Source organism: Canis lupus, chromosome 30 (assembly GCF_048164855.1).
Source record: "Canis lupus baileyi chromosome 30, mCanLup2.hap1, whole genome shotgun sequence".
Classification (NCBI taxonomy): Eukaryota; Metazoa; Chordata; class Mammalia; order Carnivora; family Canidae; genus Canis; species Canis lupus.
Window position 1 is genome coordinate 34,273,200 of NC_132867.1, and position 12,281 is coordinate 34,285,480.

At 47.3% G+C, this 12,281-nt stretch overlaps 1 long non-coding RNA gene across 1 annotated transcript in view; it reads right to left on the bottom strand.

Moving 5' to 3' along the window:
- Positions 1-1,318: 1,318 nt before the first annotated feature.
- The window catches only part of LOC140621630 (uncharacterized), a 48,260-nt gene continuing 37,297 nt past the window's right edge, over positions 1,319-12,281 (bottom strand). Inside the window, exon 3 of the long non-coding RNA XR_012021385.1 lies at positions 1,319-2,385. This is a non-coding gene — a long non-coding RNA (uncharacterized lncRNA). The remainder of the gene's footprint in view (positions 2,386-12,281) is intronic.

Below are 12,281 nucleotides of genomic sequence, written 5' to 3' on the forward strand. Positions count from 1 at the left end.
AGAGCCCAGACTGGCCTCTCTTCACCTGCAGTGCCCCATCGTGGTCTAAGCCATCAACATCTCCCACATGAACTACTGAAATACCCTACTAATTGTGTGCACTTATGCTCCCCTCCAACCTGTTCTCTACACAGTAGCAGAGTGATCTGAAAATGCAAATCTATCATGTCCTTTTTTTGACACTTTTACTTACTGTCATTTTCTCCTAGAATCATAACGGAATCCTTCCCCTACCTGCAGGGCATGTTTCTCAAGATCTGATCCCTGCCATCCTCTCCAGCCACAGCAGGAGCCACTCCTCCTCCTCTATTCACCACATTTGGTCACTCTCAGACTTGGTAAGGCCCCAACTCTGTGGCTTTTCAGGGGCTTTGCACCTCCTTGGTCCTCAGCCTGGAGTGCCTGTCCCTCCCGGGAAGCCTAAGCCCTTCCTATACCCCTCAACTGCTCCCCTTGTTACATCATCTTATTGTATGGCCATAGAATAGTGCCCACCCCGCAAGATATCCCTAATCTTTGGAACCTGTTACTATGTCACCTTACATGGTAAAAGGGGTCATGCAGCTATGAATCTTGAGATAGGGAGATTGTCCTGGATTACCAAGTGGGCCAGACATAATCACATGAGTCCTTAAGCAGAGAATCTTTCTCACTGGTAGTCAGAGAAAAATATGAAGTTAGAAGCCTGGTCAGAGAGAAATGACTCTGATGGCTTTGAAGATCCAGGAAGGGGCCATGGGTCAAGGAAAGCTGGCAGCTCTAGCTGGAAAAGGCAAGGCAATGGGATTCCCCCTAGAGCCTCTGATGGAATGTAGTCCTGCCCACAACTTGGCTTTAGCCTGGTGAGACCCATGTTAGATTTCTGACCCAAAGAACTTTAAGATAATAAATGTGTGTTGTTTCGAGACACTAAGTTTGTGGTAATTTGTTACAGCAGCCATAGGAAACTAATACATGTGATATTTGTGGTATCTGTCATCCCTCTAACATCAGTAATTATTTATACCACGTGGTGGTTAAAAAGCACCAGCTCTGGAGTCAAACAGTCTGGGTCAGTCTCCCGCTTTCCCGCTCACTAGCCAGATGGCTTTGGGGAGTTAAGATAACAAATATGCTAAGCTACCATTCCTTTATCCAGAAGAAAGTGATAATAATGCTTATCTCCAACGGTGGTAATGAAAATTCAATAACATAATATGAAGAAGAATTTAGCATAATGACTGGCACGGAGTAAGCATTCTATAAGAGTAATCCACCATATTGTGATGGTTAGTTGTGTAACTATTTCTTTTCCTCTACAAGATTATAAACTCTGTGATGATAGGCATCATGACTTTATTGCTCATTGCGGTATTTCCAGGACCAAGCACTGAGCTGGATAGAATATGTAGTCAATGTAGAAATGGATGGATGGATGGATGGATGGATGGATGGATGGATGGATAGATGGATGGGCTTATATGTAAGCTACTTTAGGTACCAACCATTACATAAAACCCAATTTACCTGGTTAGCTCCACAATATGTGCTGAGCCATTGCTGTGCATGCTAGGCATTGTGCCCAGTGCTGCTGAAAAGGAAAAACAGAGTGTCCTTTATTGTCTATGAGCTTATAGAAGCTCAAGATTCTCAATGGGAACATACAGGGCAACAGCCCTAGACAGCGTGGACTGAGCATCATGAAGGTGACAAGCCAGGAGACTCTTCGAGGCATAAAAGAGGAAATGGTCTCATTTATGTTGGGTGATCTGGGAAGTTTTTCTGGAGGTAATGAGATGTGAGACAGTGTTTTGAGTCTGGGCAATGTTGCTATTGGATGAGAGCAAAAAGGGGAAATCATTCTGGTAATGTTATAGGATAGGGGAAGTAAGCCTGCAAGAGTCAGTCTGACCCAGTGCTTAGATGGCTTGGAATACTGGCTAAAGACTCTGGGCTGCCGCTTAAAGGAGGGGAGGATGGGTGATGATTTCTGACCCAGGAAGTAACACAATGAAGCAAGTCTATAAGACAATGGCAGTCTTGGCCTGGACAAATAGCTGATCCAACCCAATTGTGGGGACTCAGTTCCTAGTTTTTAAAAATGGGGGTGAAGCCAGATTATAAGAAGTTGCCGATCTTCGATTTCAACACCTCTCTGGAATTTGTTGTTTTGAGGGCATGATCTGGATCCTTGCCCTTGACAGTCTTGATATCTAAGTCTGCTTTGTTCACTATCTTGCCCTGTTAATGATCACTGTGATTTCACTGGCTCCCTGAGCTGGGCAGCTCCTCTTCTGTGGGTTCCCACTGTGAACCTATCCTCATGCTCCTCCCAGGGTGCTGGAAGTTTCCTCTTCACCTCTCAGCAGGGCAGTTTCAGGAATCAGTCATCCATGGGGCTTGTCTCTGAGTGTTGAAAGTGGAATAAAGGATAAGTCAGGTCTTTAGCAGTCCTTGCCAAGAACCCCAAAACCCCAAAACCTCAGTCTGTGGGTGATAACCCTCCCCATCTGGGCATAAAAGTAGCCTCCCTTAAAAAAGCAAGTTTCGTCTCATCAGCAGCTGTCACAGACATGGGGCGGAAACCCAGCCCTATCCTGGGAATCCACTTGCAAACAGACAGGTACAGAACCTTTCTCCATCCTTGATTTGTGATGCCAAACTCTATTGTAAAACATTTGCTTGAAGAAAGTATCAAAGTGGGTTTATTTCTATTACAAATAACACCCAAATATTTCCCAAATGGTTTCTGAAATCAGTCCTGTGCACTTTTTAAAAGCTTTAAATGTTTCCAAATTCTTTTGAAATTTGTAGTGATTGATACAGGTTTTTGAGTTTAGTATTACTGCTCATGTCACATTTTCGCCTGATTTCCAGTCTTTTGTGGTATCCTTGATTAGTAAGGTACTTGATTTTATCTTTTACTGTGGGCCTTTGAATGTAGGAAAATGTTGAAATGATTCATCAATCATAATAAAAGACTTCAAAGGGATCCCAGTTAAACTTCAGGATTCTGAAGCACAGTCAACTTCTTGTATTTCAACTTCAGGACAATGAGACTAGTGGAGAATTTTGCTTAAAATGCCTAATGAGTATGTTAGTCACATCTAAAAATCATCTGTTGTCCACATGTTCACTATATATGTATACATATATATATGGAGATTGTGCATTACATCCGACAACCATTTATTATGTAGCAAGATATGGTTTTGGCTATTCATTTCCACTGATCCAGTCCCCGAACATCAGAGGCCACTGTTAAAGAAAATTCCTTGGGGTGGGAGCCCTGTCCCACCAAAGCCAGAGAGACTGCATCACACCTGATTCATGCTGTACAAGCTCCAGTTTGAAACATAAAGTTTAAACCCAGCAAATGATTACTTTTAAATCACAATTCGGAAACGTTTTTTTCTGTTGTGCTTATATGAATCCTACCTTATAGTTTTCAAATTAAGTGTTTGGACGAAGTATTTAAAAAGACAAGATATCTGGTATGTGTTTCATATTAATAAAGATTTTAGAAATAATAGTGCAGATGTAAAAAGGAACACCATCAAAAATAAAGAACGCTTTTTTAGATCTTAAAAGTTCTCATCACAAGGAAAAACTTCTCTATGTATGGGGAGATGTTGACTTATCGCAGTGATCATTTTTAAATATATACAAATACCGAATTATTTTGTTGTACACTTGAAACTAATATAATGTCATATGTCAATTATACTTCAAGGAAAAATAGGAACTTTCCTTTTGAAATAGACGTTTAAAGTTCATGGTCTTTATATACAGGCTTCCAGTCGTTTATACATAGGCAGGCTTTCGGTTATGGAATGAATAAGTCAGGGGAATAAAAGGCACAGCAAAGAATATAGCCAATGATCCTGTAGTACTGGTGGCATGTAGCATGGTGACCTGTAGCATGGTGACAGCTGGTAGCTACACTTCTGGTGAGCATAGCATAATGTACAACCTTTGAACCACTATGCTATGCACCTGAAACTAATGTAGAATTGTATGTCAACTATACTCACATAAAAAATATCGTAAATATAATATAGTACATGGCTCCTATTTCTTGTCATGGATTTCATGAGTAGTTGCTAAATCGAGGTACTGAGGAACACAGCAATCAAACACATCCCTTCTCTGGGGTGTTGTCCACAAGCTCAAGAGAAACAGACACTTAAGTGCCTGTAATTCTGGGCTGACTGGCAAATTGCAAACCAGGGTCGTAAGTGACATCAAGCCTGTAAGGAAGGGCAGCGTGGGTGGGCTGGTTAAGCATCTGCCCTCAGCTCAGGTCATGATCCCAGGGTCCTGGGATCGAGTCCCACATCTGGCTCCCTGCTCAGTGGGGAGACTGCTTCTCCCTCTCCTCCCTGTTCCTGCTCTCTCTCGCTATCTGTCACTAAATCTGTTTCTCTCAAATAAATAAAAATAAATTTAAAAAAAAAAACTGCAAGGAAAAAGTGATCTGTTCTCAGTGGTGGAATCAGGAGAGTCTTTACATGGTGATTCCATTTACGTTAGGTCTTAAAAGGTAAGCAGGACTTCAACACCCAGAGAAGCCCCCAATCAAGAATAGCATGGCCATAGGCCAAGAACATGAGAAGGATGGCTCAGCTCTAAGGCAGCTGGTACTGGGGGGGCTTGGAGGGCAGGCCAGGTGAGAGGCACTAGGAATGCAAGATGGGGGTAGGGTGGGGGGACATGACAACACCTGTCCTCAACATGGTAAATTAGAACCAGGTTGTAAAGGGCTCCAAATGTGTGCTAGGGACTTAGGACATTTCTCTGTGGAAAATGGGTTCAGAGAAGGTTTTGAACAAAGAAGGACTTGAGACAGATGAATCTCATGGTGAGCTGGAGGTTGGAATGAGGAGGAAAGATTCACTGGGAGATGAGTGTACGGCTTATGACAAAATCAGGTGGGCTTCAACCTGAAAATCAATGGTGGAGACAGGAAGAAAAGCAGGTGCATTTCAGCAGTAATTCAACATGGGTAACTGATAGCATCTGAGGGGCTAAAGATGACTCCAGACCTTCCAACTGGGAAAGGTGGACAGTTAGGGAGGGAATTAAGAAAGAGAATGCAAGAGAAAATGCAGATGTGAAAAAAATGAAGTAACCGATGCTTCCTCTTTTAATAAGTGACCCCCAATTTGAGTCTTAAAGTCTTCAGGTTTGCTGGTTAAAAAGGAAAAGCTAGGGACGCCTGGGTGGCTCAGTGGTTGAGCATCTGCCTTTGGCTCAGCGTGTGATCCCGGCGTCCCCGGATCGAGTTCCACATTGGGCTCCTTGGGGGAGAGACTGCTTCTCCCTCTGCCTATGTCTCTGCCTCTCTGTATCTCTCATAAATAAATAAAATCTTTAAAGAAAAAGCCAAAAAAAAAAGGAACACACTCCAGAAAAGGAAAAAAACATAAGCAAAGCCACAGAGATGAGAGTCTGAGGCTGTCACAATAGGCAGAAAAAGAATATGGTGGCATAAAATGAGGCCCAAGTGGCAGGATGGCAGAGGAGCAAATGTGAGAAATATTTAGGAGGCAAAAATCAATAGCATCTGATGATGTAGGGGATAAGGGAGATGGGGAGGATCAAGAAAGTATCTCAGGTTTCAAGCTTAAGTGACCCCGGGGAATTCGCTCCCACATTGGAAATGGAGAAGAGATGGGAAGAAGGATACAAGCCAGGGAGAGATGATTGATGCCATTTTGACAGCGCTGAGTTTAAGGTGTCAGGAAGACAGTTTCGACCCAGAGAGAGGTGCAGAGGTGAGCCCAGGGAACCAAGGAGCGGAGATGATGATGAAGATTCGAGGAGCATTACATTGCCAGCAGCAAAGAAAATCCTGCCTGTCGGTGGCATTGCTTTGAAAAAGCAAAGAGAAAGAGAGCCTGCAAATCTCTCTCTGCCGACAAAGGAACCAAAGACTGAGCATTCACGTAGGTCAGAAGAAAAGAAATAATCTGAAAGTAGTGTGGTCAAGAGGTCTCGATACCATAAGACCCCTTGGCGGTAATGAGTGCAGCAAAGGATAAGTTCCTGATTCATCCATAAGCAGGCCACATGCTATTCCACCCACCATGGAATCATCCGGTTGCGCAGCAATTCGGCTCTTCATTAATTCCTGCTGATAAATGGAAATACCTTTTATGCCACCAGGATCTCTGAAGGATGCTTCCTGCTTCTTGCACCTATGCTCCAATCAATGCTTCGCACTTTGAACATTCATACGCTAGGGCAATCGGAGAGGCAAAACCATTTACAGAACAGATTAGAAAATACCCACCTGGGTGGCTCAGCTGGGGAAGCAGCTGCCTTCCGCTCAGGTCATGATCCCGGGATCCTGGGACCAAGCACTACCTGGGGCTCCCTGCTTCTCCATCTCCCTCTGCCCCTCCCCGCGACCACGCTCTCTCACTCTCTCTGGCTCTCTCTCTAATAAATAAATAAACGCCTATTTTTAAAAAAAAGAAAGAAAAAGAACAAGACAATGTCCATCTAATGCTCTATCGAAAGGCAAGAGATTTCTGTATCGTAGGCCCCTAGTGATGAAAGGTTCAGACTTCAGGTGTTCTTTATGGACAGAAACTTCTTACTTAATCGGAGCTGGTGAAAGAGCACGTCTGCCCAGATTCATCCACTGAACTTTTCTGGTTTCAGCCCGAGCAGCCCCGGGGAGCTCTCTTTGGGAGACTTGCATAAATGTGGAAAGTGGATGACATCACCCGAACCGGGCCCTCGGACGAGCTGACACCACACTTAACACAAGCCCAAGAAAGGCAGGAACCCAATCAGCTCAAATAGGCACGGCGGCCGAACTTGATCCGCCAGGACTTCTCGCTCCTAGAGCAAGATGAAATAATCACTGTCTAGAACCTCTGGGTCTTCCATTATTAAATGGAGCAACTTCTGTAACCGAAGTCGAATAACCTCACAGGCCTGCTGACCACCCTTGGCGACAGAAACAGCCAGCAGCGCGGGTAACGAGGCCCCGGCTCGCGCAGCAGAGGGAGCCAGGGAAGGGAAGCGGGTCTTTAACCCTTAGTTACAGGACGGAGTGGCTCATCAGGCGCCCCCCCCCCCAGCCCTCTCTCCCCGGCCCTCTCTGCCCGCCTGCCACCCCCCTGGGGAGGTTGTGTCCTTCTTTCATTCCTTGTGTCAGATTTCGGGCTGACACGTGGTAATTGATTCCGTTGCTGGTTAGACCGGTGTTAAGTGGGAGGGATCAAGTTTCAGTGAAAACAAATAGCACTTCATGGGTCTGACCTTTCCTCTTTGGAGCTTTTGTTGTGGTCGGCCCTGGGATGTGCAGCCCTGGGATGTGCGGCTCCAACGTGCGGGTGAGCCCCGGGTGCGCCTCTGCCTGCAGTCCCCGGCTTCACCTTCACCCGCTCCCCGTGCGCCAGTGGCAGCTGGGCTGTCTCAGTGTCACTTCTGGCTTGATGACAGCCCAGCAGCAGGTGGGAGCTCGGATTCACACCAGAGAACCCGTGTCCAAGAGACCAAGGCGGCTGAGCGGGGCCTGAGCCTTCTAGGGTCACACACCTTCCTGGAGATGACTGCCACTCCCTGGGATAAGAAGAGTAACCCCTCGAATGACAGCACGCCTGTCCACGTGCTGCTTCCAGCTTGGGGCACAATCCCGGCTTTGTGCTCCATCCACCAGAAGGAGGTGTCAGCACGGAGCCTTGACCAGCCTGAAGTTCAAAGTGACCCCAGAAGAATGAAGACGTTTTGGCTTATTGTCTTGAATGCCTCCTGCATTTTCCAGAACTTCTTCAGGACCGACGGGTGCATTTCCCCAGGGCTGGGGGGCGGGGGGGGGGGCAGTCTGTCCTCCGCAGATGCTGCCTTTGGCTGAAGGGAACCACTTTGCACAAGATCATACCCTTTTCCTGCAACAGCTGGAATCCAAGGACCCACTGACAGGTCAGGAGCATGACAGCCTGACCCTCCTGTTTTGACTCAGCATGACTCCAAGGACCACGCCAGTGTCCCAGGGGGGTAACAGCAGCATTGTGTAGCCTCTCATCTCCCCCTTCCTGCTTCCTTCCTTCCTCCTGGATCGTAAGAGTGCCCCCTAACAAAGATCCCACATGCTAATGCCCCCCTCAGAGTCTGCCTCCCTGGAACCCAGCCTCACACCAGAAGTGCTTCAGGACAGTGGAGGCTCGCGGATAGGATTCTGGAGCTTGACTACCCACTGCCTGGCCAGCAATGAGGACCCCACCACGTAGCCCCTGGCTCACAGAGGGAGTGTAGTTGCTGAAACTTCCACCACAGTGAACTAGGGTGGCCTATGGGGCAGGAAACACTCAAGCATCAGTTGCTTGAGAAATCCCTATGGGATGGAGTCTTTCTCAAGACATGAGATTCCCCATTGCTGGGGGCTGCTGATGTTTGGGAGAGTCACCATGAAGGTCTAAGGACATCAACCATCAGCTGAATACTAAGCGTGGCAGCCAGAAGTCTTCCTTGCCAGTCTGTGAAGGGACTTGGCCACTCATATTCAAATTGCAGAGAAAGCTAAGGATCAGGCCCGGGACTCACTCGGAAAGCCAGCAGAGCTACACAGAACTTTATCCCCCAACCTGGCAACTCTGCTAGGGCAAAACTCCGAGCTCCTGTATAAAAGAACGGCATCCTGACGTACGGAGTAGGGCTGTCCAGAGCGATGCCCTCCGGTCTTGAATCCTAGAGCCCCTTGAATTCTCTGAGCCTCCAGAAGAGGCCACTCCTCCCAGTCAGGGCTAGAGCCTTCCTATTGCTTGAGGACATTGTGCAGAGACCTTTACCCTGAGAGATACACACACACACACACACACACACAGAATCTCTACCCCCTCCCCTCAGGCCACTAGCCTTAGGTCACAATGATGAGCCAGGGAAATAAATGCTGGGCTTTCCAAGGGAGGAAAGGGATGGCCCCTGAAGGACCTGCAGGCCCCAGGCACCATGTCCTGGCTGGAGCCGGGAGAGGATGGAGACGCTGGCCCTCGGGGCTCTGGATCAGGGGCAGGACACAAAGTCGAAGAAGGAACAGTGTATCAACAAGGGAACACTGTCCTGTGCTATGGATGCAACACCTGGATCAGTCTGCTCAGGCTGCTGGAACAAAGCACCACAGACCCGGAGGCTTAAACTACAGATATGCATTTCCTCACAGTCCTGGAATCTAGAAGACTGGTATCAGAGTGTCAGCAGGGTTAGTTTCCTCTGAGGGCCTCCTTCCTTGGCTTGTAGGTGGCTGCCTTCCCCCCACCCCCCGGGTCCTCACGAGGTCTTCTGTCTGTGTGTGTGTGCGTCCTAATCTCCTCTTCTTCTAAAGACACCAGTCAGATTAGATTAGGGCTCACCCTAATGGCCTCATTTTAATTTAATTATTCCTTTGAAGAGCCTGTATGCAAATACAATCACATTCAGAGGTACAGGAGGTTAGTACTTCAACATATGGATTTATGGTGGTCGCGGGGCGGAGGGGGGGGGGTTACACAATTCATACAACACCCCGAATAAACTCCAAGAGGTAGAACTAGCTTGCTGCTGGAGTGGCTCTTGGAAGCTTGGAGCAAATGATGGCCATTCTAAAGAAGAACAAAGTGCCAGAACTGCATGATGGACAGTGAAGGAAGGATAGAAAGGCTCAGGGGAGTGTGGGCAGCATGACCGAACATTCCGTGTGAGGCCAGAAAACCCAGCAGATGCTCTTCCATGGGAAGACGCTGAGGGCATGCCACCTGCTGAAGCGATGACGAGTGAGCTGGTCAGCTGACAGCATCACTGGAAACCTCAGTGGGTGCCCTTCTCTGCAGGGCAGGGCGGCAGGAGACGGCAATACAGAATTCTGCAGCCCACTGGTTTAACAATGGGAATGACAAGACCCAAAATACGAGGGATCCCTGGGTGGCTCAGAGGTTGAGCGCCTGCCTTTGGCCCAGGGCGTGATCCTGGGGACCTGGGATGGAGTCCCACATCTGGCTCCTTGCATGGAGCCTGCTTCTCCCTCTGCCTATGTCTCTATCTCTCTCTGTGTGTCTCTCATGAATAAATGAAATATAAAAAAAAAAAAGACCCAAAATACGAGAGGCCAGCAGCTGTACTCAGCTACTGGAAGCTGGACTGACAATTGTCCTAATGAGTAGCAAAGTCAAAGTCATGTTCTGAGGGCGATCTCGGCAGAGGTAAGAGATGAGTGTTCCAGAACAGCGCCCCCAGAGGCCAGGTACAGCAACTAACCAAAGTATTGCTCCATCCATCTCTCCCCTCACTCCCCACCAAGTCCCCCTCCCCCCTTCCCACCTCCTCCCCAGAGGACTCCGTGCTGGAGGATCAGGACACTGGGTGAGTGAACCCATTCCCTAGCCATTACTCTAGACCGTACATGAATCACAGGGATGGGAATACTTGGCAGTGGCAACTGCCCACGCAGATAAGAGCTACCATAGTGAGGCAATCTAAGGGGAAGACTCTAAAACTGCCCCCTACCCTAGCCAAGATAGCAAATTAAAAAACATCATATCTTGGGGTGGATTCTAAAGCTTAGAATTACCTTCAAAGATTTGCAGGATGCATGGCGTGGCCCCTATCATATCACCATTTAATTAATCAGTCTGGTCCCTACAGAAAGAAACCAGACGGGTGCTGGAGGATGATGGACGCCCGTGAACTGAAACTGAGGCTTTCTTGCTAGACAGTATATCTTAACTAAAGTGGAGGATGCTCAGGTACACAGAATAGAGCCTCTGATCTGGGGATTGTGCCCTTTGCACCCATATCCAGAAGGAGGATCAGAAACAGTTTGCCTTTACTCAAAACAGACAAAGGTATTCACTTTCAGTGTTGACCCAAGGCTGTGTTAACTCTCCCCTCTCTGTCATCATACAGTCTGAGGAGGCCTGGACCAGCTGGACATCTGCAGAGCATCACCCTGGTGATGACACCATGTGAACGAGGCCTGATGAGCAACAAGTGGCAAATACCCTGGGGCTTTTTATAAGTCAGATTCATGCAATAAACACAATGGGAAGTAACTCCATGAGGACCCAAGGGCTTGCCACAGCAGTACAGGTCCCAGATCATGCCTGGGTGGCTCAGTCAGTTAAATACCTGCCTTCAGCTCATGTCATGATCTTGGGCTCCCTGCTCAGCAGGGAGTCTGTTTCTCCCTCTCTCCCTCTGCCCTTCCTGCTCATTCTCTTTCTCTCTCTCTCTCTCTCTCTCTCTCTCTCAAATAAATAAAATCTTTAAAAATAAAAAATAAAGAACCCAGATCTGGGGTATGCCAAGACATCTTAGCCAAAGGAAAGAACAAATTATTGCATCTCCCCCTCACTAAAGCAAAGACTTCAGCACAACACTCAGTGGGTTTCTTTGGGCTCTTTGGATTCGGCAGTTAGGAATACTGCTCACATCCATTTAACAAGGGACCCAAGTGTTTTGAATAGGAGCCAAACAGGAAAAGGGTCTGTAAAAAAGGTCCAGGCTGAAAGGCAAGTGGCTTACCAATTTAAGCCTTATGTCCCAGCAGACCCTATGGCGTTAGAAGCATTAGTGATGGAAAAAAGACACTGTGTGGAAGTTTTGGCAATCTACATTAGGAAAATCACGACTCAGGTAGACACTTAAATTTCTGGAGCAGGCCATGTCAACTACAGCAAATAACTACACAAGTCTAGAGAGAACAGTTCCTAGCATGCTATTGGGCCCTGGAAGAAATGGAGAGTACCTGACCCCAGGACACCAAGTAACCAGTCATCCATGACAGGCTGGGTTGCATCATACCCATCAAGCCACATGGTTGGGCAAGCCCAGCTGTAATCCCTTGTGAAGCAGATCTCCATATCAAGGGCATAAGCAAGCCATACAATCAGGCAGCCCAGACCCCCCACAGTACTTACCACCATTGCATTACCACCATCTCCTTAGCTCATATTTATTGCCACATGGAACATCTGTTTTGAACAGCTAATGGAGAAGGAAAAAGCCCAAGCTTGATTTATCCTGGGGTCAGCTGAATATGAGGGTACAAGCCAAAAATAGCCAGGGGCTGCTTAATAGCCTCATTCCCAGGGTAGCCTTGAAAGACAATAGTGAGAGGGAATCATCCCAATGGACAGAGCTTTGGATGGCACATTCCCCATGTTTAGGGGAATTAAAAAGTGCCAGCGTCCAGGTAGCATAAACCTCTTATACCTCAGTGGGATGTCCTGGGTAGTCTATGTCACTTGTTTCCAAACCTAGCTGAGCATCAGAATTACTTGAGAAACTTCTAAATGGAGGTCCCCAAGCCCTTC